Source organism: Pleurodeles waltl, chromosome 4_1, assembly GCF_031143425.1.
Source record: "Pleurodeles waltl isolate 20211129_DDA chromosome 4_1, aPleWal1.hap1.20221129, whole genome shotgun sequence".
NCBI lineage: Eukaryota > Metazoa > Chordata > Amphibia > Caudata > Salamandridae > Pleurodeles > Pleurodeles waltl.
In genome coordinates this window covers 508,439,063-508,459,595 of record NC_090442.1, presented here as the reverse complement: position 1 = coordinate 508,459,595, position 20,533 = coordinate 508,439,063, and the positions used below count along the sequence as shown (strand labels likewise).

The window sequence follows — 20,533 nt, the reverse complement described above, 5'->3', positions numbered from 1 at the left end:
AAATTTTATTTTTGCCTAGCTACCTATATACGTTACAGAATTCGCTCGACACACGGCCTCGCTCGGTTTTCAGGCATTTGCATTCCCGGCTGGTGTCCCTGGTATGGGTGGGTGGGGCTGTGATTTCCTTGTGAGTCAGCTTCTGCAATGTCCTCAAAATGACTGAAAAGTTGGGAATCCACTGACGACAGTAGCTTACCATTCCCAAAAACATTCTGACATCTCTCCGAGTTGCTGAGGGATTTATCTGTAATATGGCTGTGACTCTCTCTCTCTCTGGAGAGTTTCCTAGTTCCTTTCTCAATTAGGTGACCCAAATATTTCACTTCTTTCTGACAATACTGTAATTTAGGCGGGGACACTTTATGTCCATTCTTCCCTAAATGATTCTGTAAAGTAATAGTATTGTACTTGTACGCTTCGCCGTCTCTGATGCAACTAACAAATCATCAATGTACTGTACCAATGTCGATTGAAAAGGCATTACCAATGACTCCAGGTTCTTTTTCAAGATCTGTTTGAAAATAGAAGGTGACTCTCAAAATCCTTTAGGAATTCGACACCAGCACTATACTTGATCCAAACATTTGAAACAGAAAAGAAATTGACTATCCTCATGAAGAGGTACAGAAAAGAATGCTTGTGACAGGTCTATTACAGTGAACAATTCAGCATCGCATGGAATCTGAAAAAAAAGCACTGCTGGATTTGGCACAACGGGGCAACATTAACTACAATGTCATTTATCTTTCTCAAATCCTTAACAATTTGAAACTTCTCAACTGGGCTTTCGCAATCCCATTATCGATACATTACATGGGTTGTTCAATATTTCTTTCAAAACTCCTTGGTTTACAAATTCGGCAATTATGGTTGCAATGCCTTCAATTGTTTGTTGGGTCATGCGGTATTGGAGAATTTTTGGGAAAAAATAAAATCGCACTTGGCTTGACCCGGACCCTAACTGGCTCAACTCCTTTTATTAGACCTATGTCCTTTCTTGTAAAATCCCACTCTTTCATTTTAACTGTACCCCGTAAGTCGGAAGGAAGATTCCTCAATGTGAAAAATGGAAAGAAGCTAATCAAAGGGAACTCCTCATTCACTGTGTCACAACCTGTTTCTGGGGACAAGTCATCTTCATCATCACTGTTTGCCTGAATTTCAATTCCATAGTTCGAGCAACTAATCGAACATCTTGTTTTGCATAGCAAGTCCCTTCCTAGTAAGGATACCGGACTCGAGTCACAAACCACAAATTTGTGTTCTCCTTTAAAGTTGCCAATTTTAACCTGAACTGGTTCTGTTATGGGGTTGGTCAAATACTGATTTGCAACTCCTACAATCTGGAGTGTTTTCCCCAAAAGGGACAGGTTTGGAACCTCTGCAGTTCATACTGTTGAGCGTGTAGCTCCTGTGTTGACCAGAAATGAGACTTTGTGACCCATTACCTTTCCTTTCAAGTGCGGACCTTTCTGATCTACTTTTAATGAAGCTGCTAACACACATTTCTCTTCATCCGAACTCTCACTCACCCAATCATCGTTTATTCCATCCTCACTGTGTAACGGGAATTGGTCTACTGTGTTATTACTCTGATTAAACCTCTGACTTGTGACCTGTTGAGGAAGCATCACATGTTGCTGCTCCATTGGGGCTTGAGGTATTTGAATTTGCTGTCTAGGTACCATTTGAACTTGAGGTTGCATTTGCTGCAACTGGGACATCTGCAAATGTGGCATTTGCATCTGTTGCATAGGCTGAAAACCTTGCATCTGATTCACATTAATTTGAAAATTTGGATTGTGACCCCTTATTCTGTGTCCTCTCATGTTTTGAAAAGAATTGATATAACTTGTTTGTTGAACAACACCTTCTTGGCCTAACATCAGACACTCCCATTTCCAATGCCCGAGGCCTCTGCAAGCGTGACATGGCAACAATTTCTTCAATCATTGTACATCATTCTGAACGACCACAGTATTCAAATCAGGACTACGGTTTACATTTCCTAGTCCACCACGACCTCTACCTCGTTTGATTCTGAAACAACACGTTTCCCTGCTGCTGTTGTTGCGGAAAACTTATCTGCATTCCTGTTCGTGGCGCTTCAATATGCATCACCATTGCCTTCTCTTTCAACATTCTCTGCTTCAACTCAGTCTCTTCGCTACAGTACTTTGCTCACTGCAATACCTCATCATTCGGCTTTGTTTGCCAGCAAATCAAATGACTCTCAATCATCTGGCTAATTTCAGGTCTCAATCTTTTAACGAATCTGAACACAAAATTAATAGTCTTTCGACTCAATTGTTTCTGTTCCACTGTAATATTTGAATGCTTGTAACAATCTCTAGTAGTAGGCATGTATTGACTCTTTTGCTTTCCGCGCTGCCCTGCCTATTCTCTGTCAGTCCATGTTCTTGGGGAAAATTCTTGTTTTAAAAAATTTGATCACCTTATAGTAATATTTAATTACACCTGGAGACAGTGCACCTGTTGCTAGATCTCTCTGAGGTTCTCTTGTTGGCCAATCTGTACTCCTCTTGCACTCAATCCACAAGTCTGCTGGAACCACTATCTCCAATAGTGTGTTCAAATCCTCCCGTAGACATTTTCGAGCTTCACAAACCTGTCTGTCTGCTGGTACCATTCTACTGGTTTCTCTCTCAATCTGGGATAATCATTTGTGAATGACAGAATGTCACTTCTGCTCCAAGGGACATGAATAAAATTCCCTCCTGGAATCTCTCTCATTGGTAGAAGTTTCACTGGGTCCTCAACTTGCTGCACATTTGGAGTAAGATTTGCAGAATCCCTTTTCTTCTTGTCTCTTTTCTTCACCCATCTTCCTTCCCATTTGTCTAAGGCTCCCCAAGTTTGAATGCTCTGGATCAATTCCCCAAGGTGAATTTTCATTCACGGAACTCTCATGTTTTCAAAATCCTTGAGTAGAAATCTAATCTGTAGCTCCTCTTCAAGTGCTTTGTTTTCTCAATTTTTAGTTCATATTTCTCTGCTCGGTCTGCCAATTTCTGATGTACGATTCCCCCTTTGTTCCTAAACAGCTTGCACAAGTAACGCAACTCTTCTTCTCTGAACATGTCAATCTTGTCTAAGCCCATAGTTCCGTCAATTAGGTCTTCTGCCTCTAGTTTAAGTCTGGTCAAATTCAGGGAACTTCCTCCACGAGGATCTCCTTGAGTGCTACTCAACCTCTCTAACCATTTGGTTAACTGCTGAGCTGTCAAACCTTGTAATGTAACATACTTGTGAATTACACCTGGCACCTGCAGTAACGTTAGGTTCGGGGTTTCTGGTGGCACCATGCTCTGATATGGACCTTTGTATGATCTCACCTCGTTATTTGGAGGAGTTCTGAAAGGACTTAAATCAGTTACCAGTCCTATACCATCAAGTGTTGGTCTCATGGGAGTTATCATTCTAGCGTTTGTGTTATATCTCTCCCTTTCTATACTCGGGTTCAGAGTTTCCTGCTCTCTGTTCTCGTTGTTTCCCTGGGAAAACAACATTATAACTGGACCTATGGTAACCGGTACTGACACCGCATCTGGGCTTGGTCTGGCATTTGGGTCTCGTGGGTCATTACTCCTGTAATTTGATTTGTCAATGCAGACTGCTTTAACTCAGATCCTGTTATGGAACTGTATCCTTGAACTGTCTGTGCTTGCATCAGGGACATTAAGTTTGGGGTTGACGCTATCTGGACCAATGTTGGCTTCTGGTACACTTGTCTTGTCAGCACTATCAAGTTTGTTGAAGTATGTACAATAGGTAATCTGGGTAAATTCTGGGACTATCCATCTGCGGCATAGACCTTTGAATCGCAGAAGTACTAGGAATGCTATGGCTAACCTGCATCTTGTTCTGGGTCGATTTAACTGAGATCAGAGCTGTAGGATCTACACTGATGATATAACTTTTCTCATCTGCTGCATATGACGGGGACGATTTCTCAATAACTATGAAATTAATTCATTATCATCTGCTTCTTCATCGTGTGTCAAAGAATTCCTAGATTCTGTGGTTTTCTGCTCTTTATCACTAGAAGGATATGAATCCCTCTTTCTGGTGCTCTTCCTAGCTTCATTCTCACTCTCTTGTGTAGTTGCAGAAAACAACTTAATTCCCTGTAATGTCTCAGTTTTACAAAATTTCTGATCGCAATGTTATCTAGCCTCTGCTACTGTCTTCTCAGCTTTTCTCATTCTTCTCTCGAATTTCAATTGCTGTTGCAATCTGGCTACTCGTTCCCAAATTGCTAATGCTTCAAACCGAGCGGGTCTTGGAGGAGGTTTTAAGTCACAGAGTACTCTCCTCAAATTCTACAAAAATACTAAAATTAAATGTTCCATGGGCAGAAAATGCCAAAATCCCATCTTTCTGTCACTTTGCACCATTGTTTCAGCCAAAGACATGGCACAGCACCCTGCTCTTTGAATACAGTATAGGCGGGTGTACCTCCTGGCGGTGTAATTTCTCCTATTCTCGTAAGAATAGACGTATCTCCCCTCAGGGCACTTTTTAAAGCTTTAACAAATTTCATTTTCAGTAACTTTTCACTCCTCTCAATCAAATCAGGAAGTGACTTTCAATCCCAAAATCCTCTTCGCCGACCTTCTCAACCAATGATGGTTCACGGTTGTCCACCAATCCATGCCCGACCCTTCTCACTAAGTGACCTATTCCAGAGCGGCTCCAATCACATCACACTCACACATACTTCGACTGACAAAGTCTTTAGACTTGTCCTCCTCAACTCGAACTCATGCAAAACTAATGCAAAAATATTGCGAGCACTAAACAAAATCAAAAACCCAATTTGTCTGTTTACTACAGGTAAGGTAACACAATCGCTTCAGACACCTTACGGATTTTTCACTGATGGCCTTTTTGCTTTAGCAGCTACTCTTTCTTTCTCAATTTCCCTTATTCGCAAGCAATATTCGACCTGCAAATTTCACTCTCAACTGATCAATGGATCTGTCCTGGTGCGCATAGGACTCGTCAAATCTCAGTTGAAACTCTTTCTCTGGCTTTAACACGCACTCTCGAATTTATCAACCACGCCCGATTGACCTATTAAACCAGACAAATTACAACAATAAACCAAGTTTCTCATACACTTTTCAATATACTCTAAAGTCTTAGACCACACAGGGTCTGTATATCAACAACCACATGGATAATATTTGAGCACAAACTGCCACCCACATGTCAAGTTTACACTTCGGAGTATGCAAACCCCGTCAACAACTTCATTTGCAAACTCCCTAAACTCTCACAAACATCACAATTCACCTGCGATTTGTTTAAGCTGTACAAGCGCAAAACCTATTCCATTCACTCTGTCACTAGAACGCCAAGAACATCCTCAAACAAGCATTGGCAAGCTCCAAGGTTTTAGGAAAGTCATAGTAGGTCCTTAGGGACACATTTTCTCTCCACTTTGTGTCATCAAATCTGAAATTCTTATTATTTACCAAATTCTCTTACCAAATCTGCAAATTATACTTGATCTCCTAGGAGAGCTATTCATCCAACTCCTGTACCCTGCTAATATTTCTAGAGAGCAAAAGATGTAACCTTTCTTTTATGATGGCCTCCTACTGAAACATCACTATACAGAAACTCTCCTACCCTACTGCCATTTCTGGAAAAAAAAGGATCTTATGATAAGCTCATAGGTAGGCTAACCTTCCTGCTCTTCTATATTTCTAAGTGGCCTCTTAAGGGGACATAACCCTCCTACTCTTCTACCAATCTCTAAACTTTTATGATTGTTTCTTAAGAAGACAAACCATGTAAGGGGCCTTATGATGGGCTCTTATGGAGGCAAACCATCCTACCCTGCTACCATTTCTAGAGGGCAAATGTGAATAACTTAATAATGGGTTCTTAAGGAGACTAGCCGGTAATTTTGCAATGGGCTCCCAAGGAGACAAACCATGTACCGGGCCTTATGATGAGCTCTTAAGGAGGCAAACCATCCTCTGCGACCATTTCTGTGAGCGCGTCTGACCTGATTTGGTTTCTTGCCTTTAGTTTATAAGGGGATGCGTTAGAGGTTTGATGGACCTTTGGTCTGCGCTTAGAGTAAGTCCGACCACAAGACTCAATTTCAATAAAAATCATCTACAAGTATCCATCTGCAATATCAATAATCTTGGGAGTCAATAACCCATGAATAACCACACCTTTATGGAAAAGTTAGAAAGTTTATTTCCCTATATTAACAAAGCTAAAGTTACGTAAATTAATCTCAACACAATCCGATACACATATAAGAACAGCACAGGCTTACCAAATCTTCTAAAGAGTCTCAATTTAACTAGAGCATGGATTATTACGCATTCAAGATTAACAGTACAAATCAGTAGCAAGTACAGCTGGGCAATAGAAATAGCACACATCTAGGTCCAGCAACTGAGCAATGTCAATTATTTGTTAATTGCAACCTGTTAACATTTCAAGACTTCCTTTAGTAACCACCTTTAGACTTCATTTAGTAAGCATTAGCATGTTGGGCTTCATGCAAAAACAATTTAGTCAACACAAATTTGGAAAACATCTTAAAAGGACTCTTGACATAATAGCGGTTGGTAACTAGAAACAAAAGACAAATTACAACAAGGACATTAGCAATTGTTATACCTCTCCTCAATATGGATCAGTAAGCTGCGATTGTCTTCGTCAGCTGGTTATCAGTACAGTCAGCATCAGCATCGGGCCATGAACGAGAATGGTTCAGAAAAGGGTCTCTAAGCTCACCGAACTATTGGGAAAGCAAAGTCTAAAGGGTTCAGCATTTGGCAAAAGAAGTTTAAGCCATAAAATTAAAGATAGAATTTTTTAAGTATGACAATCAAAATAGGAATGCGCATGGAAGGTGAGAATGATAGAAATGGCGCACTTCTCTGTGCAGTCGGGCTAAGTTAAAATCATCTAAAAGACTTCCCATGTTGCCACTGGTCATGAAAAAACAAATCTCTGCTAGCATTTGGTCATCGCAGTGAAAAACAATGTATGTATTAATTTCTTCAAGCGTACATTTCTCTCAGCAATGTTCGAAAAGTATAGCTTTACATGAGGCTGTGTAGACTAGGCCCAAATCTCGCTAATTTAAGGCCTATAATTCAAAAAAGAAATTACATACTTAGTAATCATTAATCTAGCACACTTCAACCTTAATCTAAACATGAACACATCAAATTTATATTCATAAGCATTTAGTAAGGACACTTTGTGATTGTTGACGGTCACTCTGGTGGGCATTTTCCAAATTGCACATTATTTTCTGTATTAAGTCAAATTCTTTGCAGATTCATAACTCAAAATACATAGATAATTATTGGTAAAATGTGAGGGTTCACAATGTATTTCTTTTCGCTGCTCAACATATTGAATGGGCCAGCAAATACAATACAAATTTTCTCCCAAGATCCACTTGTCCACTCGACAGGACATACGGAGACATATTAACTTTCCAATGTCTGTCAGAACAGAAACACAGAGCACACTTTTCAATGCACAATCTCACCTGATTATCAACACCTGGCTACCAAACACTTGGTTAAATTTTCTTCATTTGTAGCTGAAATACCTAAAAGGCCTTTATGAGCTATGGACACAATTTTGGAACGTGCACCTGAAGGTGGTACAAAAATGTCTTGTCTCTTAACTATCCCATTCACTAAAAATATTTCTGAAGCCGTGTGAGCAAAAGAATCCAACTCTGAACACATACTTCTATCACTAGGACAACTAATATTGACATATTTCTTAACCATCCCAAGACATTCATCATTTTCTTCATCCACTCATCTTATGAAATGTGAAAGTGTTCAACAGCGACCAATACAATCATAACACATTCTTCGTCTTCACATTTTTCACAACACATCTCATTTACAGGCAATTTCAAAAGGCAATCAGCCCTAACATTGTTCTCTCCAGGCACATACTTAACAAAAAAGTTGAACTCTAGCAACCTGGACAGAAAACTATCAATCTGTACGAAGCTTTATTAGAGCAACTATCTCCTAACATATACATTAGAGGCTTGTGATCTGCATAAAGATCAAATCTAGCTCCTCAAGTGAATATTTGAAACTTTTCAGTTGCCCACAAGCAAGCAAGAGCCCCTTTCTTAATAGTACTGTATTTTTTTCTTGGCCTCACTCAGTGTCCTAGACGCAAAGGCACTGGTTTGCTCTTTTCCCTCTACAAATTGGCTCCCAAACTACCGAACTTGCATCAACTGTAATAATGCCCTTCACTCCTTGGTGAAATTGTTTTACATCAGAAGGATTAATAATACCCCCCCTTCACTTTGTCGAAAGCTTGTTGAGAACTTTCAGACCACTCAAATCTAACCTTCCTTTTAATGAGGCTCTTAGTGGCTGTACGATCAAAGCGTTACCCCTGTACAAATCTTGTGTAATTCTCACTTAGCCCCAACAATGCTCTAAGGGAATCTTTGTCAGAAGGAACAGGAACTTCCATAATGGACCTTACAGGGGACATCTTGGGTTTTATTCCTTCATGCGATACACTATGGCCTAGATAATCTACTTGGCTGACCACTCACTTGCAATTTTCCTTATTAACCGTGATACTGTGTTCCTCTAATTTTCTTAGAACACATTCCAAATGCTCAGAATGCTGAACCAGATCTTCTGTATGAATAGGTCATCTTGAAAATTTTGAATAGTGCAGTCACTCCCAAACTATCCATAAATCTTTGGACTTACCACTTAGTGTGGATGCCAATCCAAATGGCATCCGCTTGTGCATATACGCTCCAACAGGGGTAATAAAAGTTGTTAAAGGTTGTCACTAATTAGACAAGGAATTTGATGGTACGCTGACCTTAAATCTATTGTAGAAAAATATCTACTCCTGCCTAAGTTAGTCACCATATCGTGGATTCTAGCCAATGGATGGCAGTCCACTACAATGTTGCGACTGAGTGCTCTCGAGTCAGCGCACAACAGAATATCTCCTGACTTTTTACGAGTGATATTTACTGCAGAAATCTAGTCGGATGACTCCACAAGTGTAATGACACCTTAATTACACATTCTGACCAACAATTCTTTCAAATCTTTCTTGACCAATATAGGTACTGATCAAACTTTTTAAATGACAGGAACAGAACCCTTTTCACCCTGATCTCATGGTCGTATCCTTTACTGTCCCTACTTTTTCACTGAACACTTCGTCATACTTATTTAATAAGGAATCCAACTTGCTGTAACATTCCTTAAATTGAGTATGCTGAATTGATAAAACTGGTGTATCATCTAGAAACACTAGTTCATCCCCAACCTGGCCTGATCCTGACAACCCATTATGTATCTTACGTTTACAGCAAAATATATTATAATCTCCCTTCCCTTAAAGTTCAGGATATCGGTAAAATATCCTTTCATAATGATGTCAGACAGGATAGTGATTGGCAAACCAGAATCACCCATTATACTCAAATTCACATTGCTGATCGTTACATTACAAATTGGACCCTTATACTTTTTAGTGTTTATATTCATTACATCTACAGTCAACAATACATCACTAAAACGTTCACTCTTGACCTCATCTTCAACATGTACGTGACTTACTTTAGATTTCAATTTGACAGATTTGCACACTCCTTGAAGTGCCCAATTGTTTACAATTGTTGCATTTCCTGCCCTGTACAGGACATGCTTGACTATTTCCCATGTGATATTTTGAGCCACATCTGTAACACGTACTAGTCACTTTATTTTCAGACACTTTCTTTACCTTGTTCTTATTACTTATGGCATTCGCCTCATCCTCCTTTATTTCATCATTCATGGCTGAAACCGAAACCGTATTGCTTAAGTCTTCAGCCAAAATTCTGAATTAAGTCAATACTTTTGGCAATATCCATTACCTCATCTAACGAGCGAATTTTGTAAGTTAAAATACACTGTTGCATTTGTTTTATTATAGTAGTTAAAACCAATTGATCTCTCAAATATATATCTAGGTTAGGCCCAAATTCACATTTAGCAGCTAAAACTCTTAATATGGCTAAGTAACCCTCAACTGACTCTTCCATTAATTGTTTTCTTTTAAAGAAATTGTTTAAAATGCCTCTGTAGCATTATTGAAGATTCATCAGAGTACTGCTTACTCATATGTGCCACAGCTTCAGAATAAACATCCCACGAATCATCTCCAATAGGAGGTGAAACCACCAGTAGGATGTCATATACTTGCTGACCAGTTTCCCCTAAATTATTGAATAATAAAGCAGTACAACGATTAGTGTTATATTTTGATGCATCAATGTCGACCAAATAATTTTCTAAATCTCTCAACCATTCATTCCATAACTTGGGAGGTTTCCCTGGATTTTGTGAAAAAGGTGGCCATAGCTAGGAGAAAACGTGAAGCGTTCCAAGATAATTCCAAGTCTGAGACCCAAACACAGGTAAGTGCATCAGATAAAAGTTAAAATCCTAACGGTGCACTGTAAACAGTTCACCGATACAGCAAAGGTGCAGCCATTAAACACATACTAATATCCACCCTAATCACGATCTGGTGATATTATCAAGCTCCATAAGGCATAAAGTAGAAACAATCGAAGAAAAAAACGCCAGTCAATACCTGTATTTATAAATTACTTCCTTCCATACGTTGGTGAGTCCCGTAAAGCCAAGCAGCAAATTGTCACCAAAATTATGTCGCAAGCTTTTCAAATGAGCAGAAATCCTCAGAAAGCGGGTTAAAAAGTTCCTTTATTCGGATACAGGACTCACGACGGCATACCAGTAAAACCAAGTCCTCTGTGCCAAGGATCTAGAAGAGACACAACTTTTTATCATTACTATGACATAGTATGATTCCACAATGCTGGTTAATACATAACTCAATATACATACAAAAATATACAACTCCCATATAACAGCAGTGCAGCAGATACAAATGATGTGTGGAATCATAAAAACAAACTGGTTAAAATAACAGCTTACAACTCGTGAATTTGTGTTCCACAATCAAGACTCTCATCCAACGAGCAAGGCAGGTGCCCAAGAGAAGATGCTCAAATTCAATGAGCACAACTGTGCTTCGCAAGAATCACAATGCACAAGACTTATTTAGTGTGTAACTAAGGCTCAGCACATGACATTTTGCTCCACGGTCTGACACTGTCCCTAGCAGTGAAAATCTGATTCAGGGTAAAGTCTTATATCACTGCACACCTCTTCAAATTAGAGTAGTGTGGTGTAGAATACATAAATCCCCTGGCAGTATTATTAGTTAATGTGTTATTTACAACATCTTAGCAGAAACTACTAACGTTGTATCCAGACAACAGCTAGTTTTGTTACTTTATATTAACCACTGGCATAGAACAATCCACTAACTGGCAACAAAAAAGATATAGGAAAATTAACATTATAACAATTAAATTGCTCTGTATAAGGGACATCGAGGGAAATTTATAATATGTAATGAGGGACAGCTAGGTAAAGAAGCTGCTCTCGGTACTGGTTACAGTTATACTGAAATGTCTGAAAACATTTGGAGCACGCCTGGCATATATAAAGTCTTCTTGTTCTCTTTATTACATTTATTCAACTTTATAAAAGATATGCTTCTTTGTTTCAGGAAGCCCAAATTCTGTTGAATGAATTTCTCTGGCCCTAAAAGAAATATGACAGACATATAAAGTTGCTTCAAATGTTCATGTCCAGTAAGCTTACATCATCAAAGTGATGTACAAAAATACAGATTCATTCAAATTAAAGGTGGAAACCGAAATGTTTTTCTTGAGCTATTAAAAAATTAATGTTGGTGAAGGGAAGAGATATCCACAATGTTTTGATATTTGGGGGAGTTCATGTTAAGCCTTCATAATCTTTTTCCATTCAAAAGGTATTTAGGCTAATTTGCAACTTTTTCTAACATGCTGAGGAGTGTAAAGATAATCAGGCTTTGTAAATCCCCTTGAGCAAAATGTAGATTTTTTGGAAAACTTTGGACAAATATGCTTTTGAATAAATTGGACAAATATGCTGCAAATAAATGTTGGTGTTTGTTTTCTAAGTATGTCTAAGAGCACCATTTCCTCACATTTCAGGAACAAATCAAGTTATACAAAAAAAAGAAAATCAGCTTTTAGAACAGGTTTTGCTATTTTGTTTAAGTGGCAGCCATTTTTTCTGTTTTTGTGATTTTTATCTACTTGTAGTTCATGGAGGACCAAGGTGAAATTCATGGGTGAACCCAGAAAGCTAACTGAGCTGCAGTTACTATAATTTTGTATTGTGTACTAACCATGCCACCAATTCGTATGGTAAAATCTGGTGAATTAAAAATGGGTATGAAGGAAAGCTATGCATTTTAAAAAGGGCCCGCGGTAATGAGTTTAGGGTTAGTCTTTATTTGTACAACTCTGAATGTGGGGCTACCCATATTATCAAGTGATTTAGAAGACATTGTGCAACTGTGTTATTTCCTACACATTGGCTAAAATTTAGATTTAAAAAAAGAAGAGAAATTCAATTATTACAAACAAATGTCCTACTATTCTGTTACTTTTCATTCTCCCCATAAAAGAATTACACCACTTGTGTTGATGGGCTTGTCACTTGGGACAGAAAAAGGCTCCAACACAAGGAAACATCATTATGTTTTCTTTCTGGCAATATGAATGGTTGTGGTATTTGGCCCCAAGTTCATCCACATCTAGGTAAACCTACAAACCCCACACACGTCTGAAAACTAGACATTCAGGGGGGTCTAGGTTGATTTGACCTGTGTGTCTCCCACTATGTTTTGTTTTTTTTACCCAGAAAGCCCTGCAAATGAGAAAACTTTGCTACAATCACAGATTTGTCTCACATTTCTGTGATGGAAAGGTCCAGAATCCATTGTGATCCAGAAATTCTCTACTACCGCACAATCACACACTTCCTCCCAAAAATGGTGCTCCATCTACGCGAGTGACAGAAATTGGTCAAAACCTGCCTGTGTGAAGACAATTTCCAGCCCTACCCAAATTTGTTATTTTATTTTATTTATTTACAATAACCTGGGTCTAGTGAGCTTTCTATCCCCATGGTCATGGGGGTGCAGACTTGGGGTAAATGCCTCTAATTGCATTCCACAGGTGGGGTAGAAAGGCTAAAAATGCCTTTTTTTCAGGGGGAGGACCTAAACACCTCATTTGCTGCAGTGTAGGAGTTAAATGCCTAAAAGGTACTGGTGGTGGTCTGAGTTGTCGTTGGCTGGGTTGGAACACACAGGAAGAATGCTGGAGATTATTCTGGCTATCACAAAATATGAAGAAGGTGAACCTGGCATAAGAGCAATAAACAGGCAATGTATTTGGAGAATGTTTTCTGAGCAGTGGAACTGAATATCACTGTAGGTGCTTGTTACAGTTAACTCGTCTTACGTGGGCAAGTTTCCTAGACAGTTATACAATTAGGCTGTCAGGTAAGCTGTTTAAAATGTTATGAATTCGTTTCATAGGCATTGTGCTATAGATGAGGCACTCCTTTTTAAAAAACAAATATTTTTATTGCAATTTTATCCAAAAGAGGAGCCTGATTAACTACATTGTGTATTATTAAAAAACACACCAAATAATTAGACAATAAATTGTGACAAAACAAAGAATTCATCATATAAATATTGGAGTCTCCATTCATGTGAGAATGCATAAGAATATATCACAGATCATGAGAAAGACCGAATTCACCAAGTTCATTTAAATATAAATGTAAATTAGCTCCCAAAGGCTAATTCAGCAGCTATACACCTATTAAACCAGAGCCTCATAGTCTAAGGACCTTCCTTCTGCCTCACCCCATTTTTATTATTTCTTGCCTTTCTGTTGGTATAAGTTACTTTCCAAATTGCACATCAACAGTAGCCTTGTTTGCCACTGCTGGAATTTGGGAGGACCTGGGTTAAGCCACGCTGCTGCTGTACAAATGTGGGCTACTGCCATATCAATAAAGACTAAAGACTGCCCCCAGCTGCCACCTCCGTTATTATGCACTTCCATCAATATCAATTGAGGTGTTAATTTCACATACAGATAGAATCCCACCCTCAGAAAACGAGAGTCCAGCGCTGAGCAAGTACTAAACAAATGCACCAAATCTGCCTCTCTGATTTGACAGCACAGGCAGCAGATACCTGCATTTCACCCAGAGCATAACACAAGTCAAAAGGTGTTTTATAATGTTGTGCCTGGAGCCCCATGGATAAAGGTAAGGTCCATCCAAGCTCAAGTGATTCACAAAACTACAACCTGTAGTATCTAGCCTTTTCTGCCACTTCCAAAGGTGCTTCTCGAGATTGTCAGGCATCAAACCATTTAAAAAAATCATAAATTTGACTTATCTTACAGCCTGACTTATTACAGATAATCTCCAATCAGTCTTTCCTTAGCGAAGCCAACTGCCCAAACCCTCCCCCCCCACACACATTTTTTTAACAAAAAAATCCCAAACCTGGAGATATTTTAAAAAGATGCTCTCTTGCCTATCCCATAATCCAACTGCAACTCCCTGAATGACAGAATTTAATTTTCATTACAAGAAAAGTCACCTAATTTCTCCAGGTCACCTGAGACAACATGGATCCTGGAATATCGCTGGAAGAAGCGTGGCCTCCAGACAGGGATATGATAATTGTATCTCCCAATATCAATCTTCTTTCTGAGAATCACCGAGATCTTAAAGGCCCCTTGTTGGGTTGTAAATTTAACTTTTGTAGTATCTTGGCTCCAGCATTTTTAAAAACCAAGCCTTAGCGTCATCCCCTATTAATAATTTATATGTGGGAGGAATCCCCTCCACCACCTGATGATCATTCTGATCTCCCCAAGTAGAGATTTCATGTACTGTGGGGCAGCTGCCCACTGACAGTATCTAAAGTTAGGAACAACCAAGCCTCCTCTGGCCCTAAGCAATATCTAGCCTTGGTGTAGGACCAAATAAAGCTGCTAGATACGACCTCCACTATCTTAAACCACCGATTTTCAAACTCTAATGGAACTGCCCAAAAGAGATACAGAACTTTAGGTATGAATAGCATTTTGATTACATTGTAATGACCAATAATCAAAAGATGGAGATTATCCATCCTCCTTAAGTCCTTTCTCATCTATTACTGGGACTCAATTTCACACAACAATCTGATTTATACGGATGTAATATTTATCCCCAGATAAACCACCTGATCCACTATACTGTCATCCTCCAATTGTATCTGGTCATTATTAACCAACTGAGTCGTATTGTGATCCAAAGAATAGCCAAAAAAGTTCCCAAATTTTGAAGCTTCATTTTCTACCTCTTTGATTGTCACTTCTGGGTCTGGTATCACAATCTCGATGTCATCCGCATAGGCCAGAAAGTTTGTGCTACCACAGTGAGAGCCTAATGGCCTGTTTAATATGTTAGATTGCAGCTTCCGTATAAAAGGATGAACAGGGATACCCCTGTCTCGTGCGTCTCATTATTTGGAAGGGATCAGATTGCCCACGCATGATTTAAAGCATGGCTTTAGGCTTTTGATAAAGTGCTTGAACGCTCCTGACAAAACCAGTACGGATTCTGTGCCACATCAGGAATGCCCAGAAATAGTCCCAGGCTACTATGTCAAATGTCTTTGCAGCATCTAGCAGGGCCAAGGCCATAGGGTCACCTGTCCTCATTGCTCCATCAAAGAGAGTTAGTTATGATTTGTTGAATATGTTCGGTATTTCTGCTAAGAGGTATAAAACTGTTGTCCCAGAGAAACCAATTTGCCAATGACCCAGCTTAGTCTTGTTGCTAAGATTTTAGACTAAAGCTTGGTGACACTATTGATTAGTGTAATAGGAATAGGTATATGACCCATTGGGCTTGCCTTTCTTTTTAAAAGGCTGCTATAATAGAAGTGGCCCAGGATTCTGGGGTGTGTTGCCCCTTTTGTACCTCTTGTAGAGTTTTAACCAAGTGTGCCTCTAGGACTGCGGAAAAAAAAACCTTATAAAATTCCAGAGGAACTTTATCTTTGCCCACCGCCTTTCTGGAGGGTAAGGCTTTAAGTGCCTCCCTGACTTCACTGTTACAGAAGAGGGCATCCAGAAATTCTTGCTCTTCGGAAGCAACCTTGCTGTCTTTGATTGAATCCAGGTATTTTACTATTTAATTCTCAGAGCCTCCCCTCCAGCTTGGTGTAAGACTTTATAATATTCCATCTGGAGTGGAAACAATCTGAACCCCCAGCCCCCTGCAATCCCTGATCTCAGCAATTTCTCTATACAGCCTTTTGACTGGTCCTTACCTCCAAAAGATGGCCAACATGCTCACTCCACTCACAACATTCTTTCCTGTGCGCCATATTCTTTTCTGCTGCCTTGTTTTCCGAGATATTATTAATAACAGCTTTACCTATCGCTAGCTTGCACTGAATTTCTTGCAGCTCAGCTCCCTTTAAAATAGCTGCAATCAACTGAGAATTTAATCACTTAGTTGTTCATATTTATTCTCCAAAAACTGAGATTGAGGGTTTTGGCGATTTAAACTAAAACTAATAGTTTCGTCCCTTGTACCTGCCTTCAATGAGTCTCCGACAACACCAACTGGGCACTACCTCTAGTACTGTCCAGAAAGTCAGGGATCAATTTATTCATGTGAGAGATGTTTTCTTCATTATATATTAGTCCCCTTTCAAATGACCAAGCCTGTGTCAGTCTCCCCATAGTCAAAAAAGGGATTTTAATAACCAAGGGATTATGATCTGACATGGTTAAAGGATAGTTCTACATTTTTGTCCCGATAGCCAGTCTAAGTGATGTTAAAAATAATCCAGTCTAGTATGCTTGTTATGGGGGGCTGAACAAAAGTGTATCTGGTGCTTTGACTTTCTGCCAAATATCTACCAGTCCATGATTATTTTTCAGATGTTGAAGTGCACGCAAGATACTAGGCTTCCTGCCTAAATAATGCTTTTCTGTTAAATCGACAGGCCCACTTGTCAGACTTATGTTTAAATCCCCACAGAATATAATTGGTGTTGGCCATGAGGCCAGTTTGATATTCAGGAAATGAAGCAAAGTAGGATAATTTAAATTAGGTCCTTAAATGGAACAGAGTGTGGCTGTTCTATTAGCAAACTGACATTCTGCTATCACCCATCTCCCGTATTTGTCTGAGATACTATGCATCACTGTCCCCCTGTACCATTATGGCAACTCTTTCCCGGGAGTGACCCCCATCGGGGTCTCCCCTCGGGGAGGGTCTTTTGCCCCTCCTACTGAAGTAAAAATAAAATAAAAATAAGGAAGGCTGAGGGCCAGGCCCACGTTATCCATACTTGTCTCTTCTAGTTTTTTTCACCAATTGTTGGGGCTTGTTCCCTTTTGAGCCCCGTTTCTTCACCATTCCCCCGCTGCCAATCTGGTCCATTTTCGAATGGGCTGGGCCAGAGGTGCGTGGCGCTGCTATGAGGCTCACTCCTCTCCTGTCCTGAGCTGACCGCATGCTCTTGAGTGGCATGCCTTCGGTCAAAGATGCTCGTTTCTCAAGCTGCTCGGCAGGGTGATAGATACAGCGCCTGCCGCATCTGCGTCCGCCACACCTGAGTTTGTTAATGGCTCACCAAGCTGCATGGCTAACCGCTGCTACAACAGTCATTTGGTCTTCTAGGAAGCAGCGTGATTGGAGTCGTGTCTCCATACACCAGCCACAACAATTACTCATGCTGTGGAAGCTTATCAGCTCTCTCTCTCTCACATGATTCTGGTTAGAGCTGGTGAAGACCAGAGCTGAACGCGACCGCTCACACGGTCACCATCTTGCTAATCCGCCACAGACGAGGCACTCTAAAAATTAATTATTTATTTAGGTTGCAGATGTGTGAAGGGTGGGACAGTTTTGATGGAGCACTCTTCATACCATAACAAAATCATCTGATATTTGCCAAACTACATGTGGTTAGTCATTGATATCAAACTGGCCAAGAGCTACACCACAGTATAGACCCATATAGTGGGTAGGAGGACCTTCAACCCCAGATGATGCCTGGGTCCATTCAACTTGACAGTGTTCGGTAAGACAGACTAGAAAGCCAAAAAGGTAAAAAAGCTAAAGATTCATATCCATGCCAGAGGCCTAACTCGCAGTGGAAATGGTCATCGGAATGAGGTGTAGCAGTGACTCAAGCCAGGAAGAGTACCAGTGTACGCTGCTGTGTCAGAGTCATGTTGCCAAAGTCAATTTGAAGGTGGCATGCATGGCAACCATCTGTGTTACATGTACTTAAGAAATAAATGCCGTTTTTTGATTGATAGATTCCCAGCTGAGCAGTGGAGAAAGGTCAAAAGATTAAAGAAATAGGAAAAAAGAAGTAAGCACATTTTTAGAATCTAAAAGGTAAACTTACACTTTGCTATCTTTAAAGCAAGGTAAAAAGAAAACATTTACCCAAGAATCAACAAGGTGGTGAAAGGATCAACACCTACGACAGTGAGGGGAAAATGCTATTGTATTTACTTTAAATTGTTATTTTGGGGCAGAGCACCAGCATTCCCACGGCCGGTCTTAATGGAAGAGATACAACTGCCTACAGGGGGAGGAGTGGGACCAGGAAATTGAAGACCCGCCACCAACACCAAGACCAAAGCAGACACTATGGGAGACCCATACTGGATCTTGGTGGTTTTCTTGATGGCAGAGGATTACATGTTGAACCTTCATCATGGTGAGGACACACTCCAAATAAAGAGAAATATTTTTTATTTTTACACCTAAGATGAGGATGTGGATGAAAACACAGTAGAATTGTAAAGACAAATCAACAAAGGAGAGGTTCCATAGTCAAAGAGTCAGGATGGGTACAGTGGAGGTCACTAACAGAGATGTGGAATTCCTATTGCCTTACAACCAGGACATATTGTTTGGGGTCATGGGCAACACGTTTTCATGTTTATTTTGTCCTTGAGACAGGTAGGCCCAACCCTCTGCAGCACAAACACTTTGGCTGTCAGTTTACAGAGAAGGGAACTGTCTGCAGTTAAAGTAATGTGTTGTCCATATGTTATGCTGTTTGAACTTGTATTTATGGTTCATTAACCCCTTGGTTGCCATGGACGTAATGGTTCCGTCCGGCGGTGTGGAGTTGAGGTGCCACAGACGTAACCATTACATCCTGGGACCGGCCCTCCAGGGCAGGGCTGAAAGGGGAAACTCCTACCCCCCTGACGTCAGTGTGCGATTGCGCGCCAAAATCATTGGAGGGTGCCAGACGCACTAGAAGTCATGTACTTTCAGCGCATCTTCAGAAGAGGAGGTGAGTTTCTCCTCCGGCTGGGGAGAGGGGAGGACTGATTGCGGAGAAGGAGGCATCGGGGAAAGAAAAGGCTTTTCCTTTCCCTCAATGTGTCTTTTAGGATTCCTGCACTACTAGGCACCAGGAATTTTGTTTTTGTGTGTGGAAAGGAAATTTGTGGCTCCTCTTAGATTCCAGAATTTTCCATCACCGAAATGTGAGGAAAAAGTTTTTTTTTTGCCACATTTTGAGGTTTCGCAAAGGATTCTGGGTAAAAGAACCTGGTGAGAGCCCCACAAGTCACCCCATTCTGAATTCCCCTAGGTGTCTAGTTCTTAGAAATGTCCAGGTTTGCTAGGTTTTCCTATGTGCCGGCTGAGCTAGAGACCAAAATCCACAGCTAGACACTTTGCGAAAAACAGGTCCGTTTTCTTTGGGAAAATGTGATGTGTCCATGTTGTGTTTTGGGGCATTTCCTCTCGCGGGCACTAGGCCTACCTACGAAAGTGGAGTATCATTTTTATTGGGAGACTTGGGGAACACAGAATAGCAGAACAAGTGCTATTGCTCCTTGTCTTTCTCTACATTTTTTCCTTCCAAATGTAAGACAGTGTGTAAAAATGACATCTGTTTGACAAATGCCCTGTAATTCACATGCTAGTATGGGGACCCTGGAATTCAGAGATGTGCAAATAATAATAACCACTGCATCTCAACACCTTATCTTTAGCCCATTTTGCAAATGCAAAGGTTTCCTCGATACCTATTTTTGACTCTTTATATTTTACCAAATAAATTGCTATATGCCCGGTATACAATGAAAACACATTGCAAGGTGCACTTCTTGATACCTATGGTTCTTCATGAACCTACACAAACTATATATCCCGCAACCTGAAGAGTCCAGCAGACGTAACAGTATATTGCTTTTGAAAACCTGACATGGCAGGAAAAAGTTACATAGTAAAACGTGGCGAGAAATGCCTGCTTTTTTTCATCTCAATTTCAATATTTTTGCATTTCAGCTGTTAGTTTAGTAGGGAAACCTTGAAGATTCTTCACAAAGGTTCTACACAAATGACCCCTTGCTGAATTCAGAATTTTGTCTACTTTTCAGAAATGTTTAGCCTTCTGGGATCCAGCATTGGTTTTACAACCATTTCTGTCCCTAACAGGAAGGAGGCTAAAAGCACACAAA

General features: G+C 40.1%; 1 protein-coding gene across 2 annotated transcripts in view; it reads right to left on the bottom strand.

The window, feature by feature from the left end:
- LOC138287875 (POC1 centriolar protein homolog B-like) overlaps positions 1-20,533 on the bottom strand; it is a 1,054,814-nt gene that overhangs the window by 994,828 nt on the left and 39,453 nt on the right. For both annotated transcript variants that reach the window (XM_069228819.1, XM_069228820.1), the window contains one exon: positions 10,666-10,857. The gene's annotated coding sequence lies outside the window, so the exon portion shown is untranslated. The remainder of the gene's footprint in view (positions 1-10,665; positions 10,858-20,533) is intronic.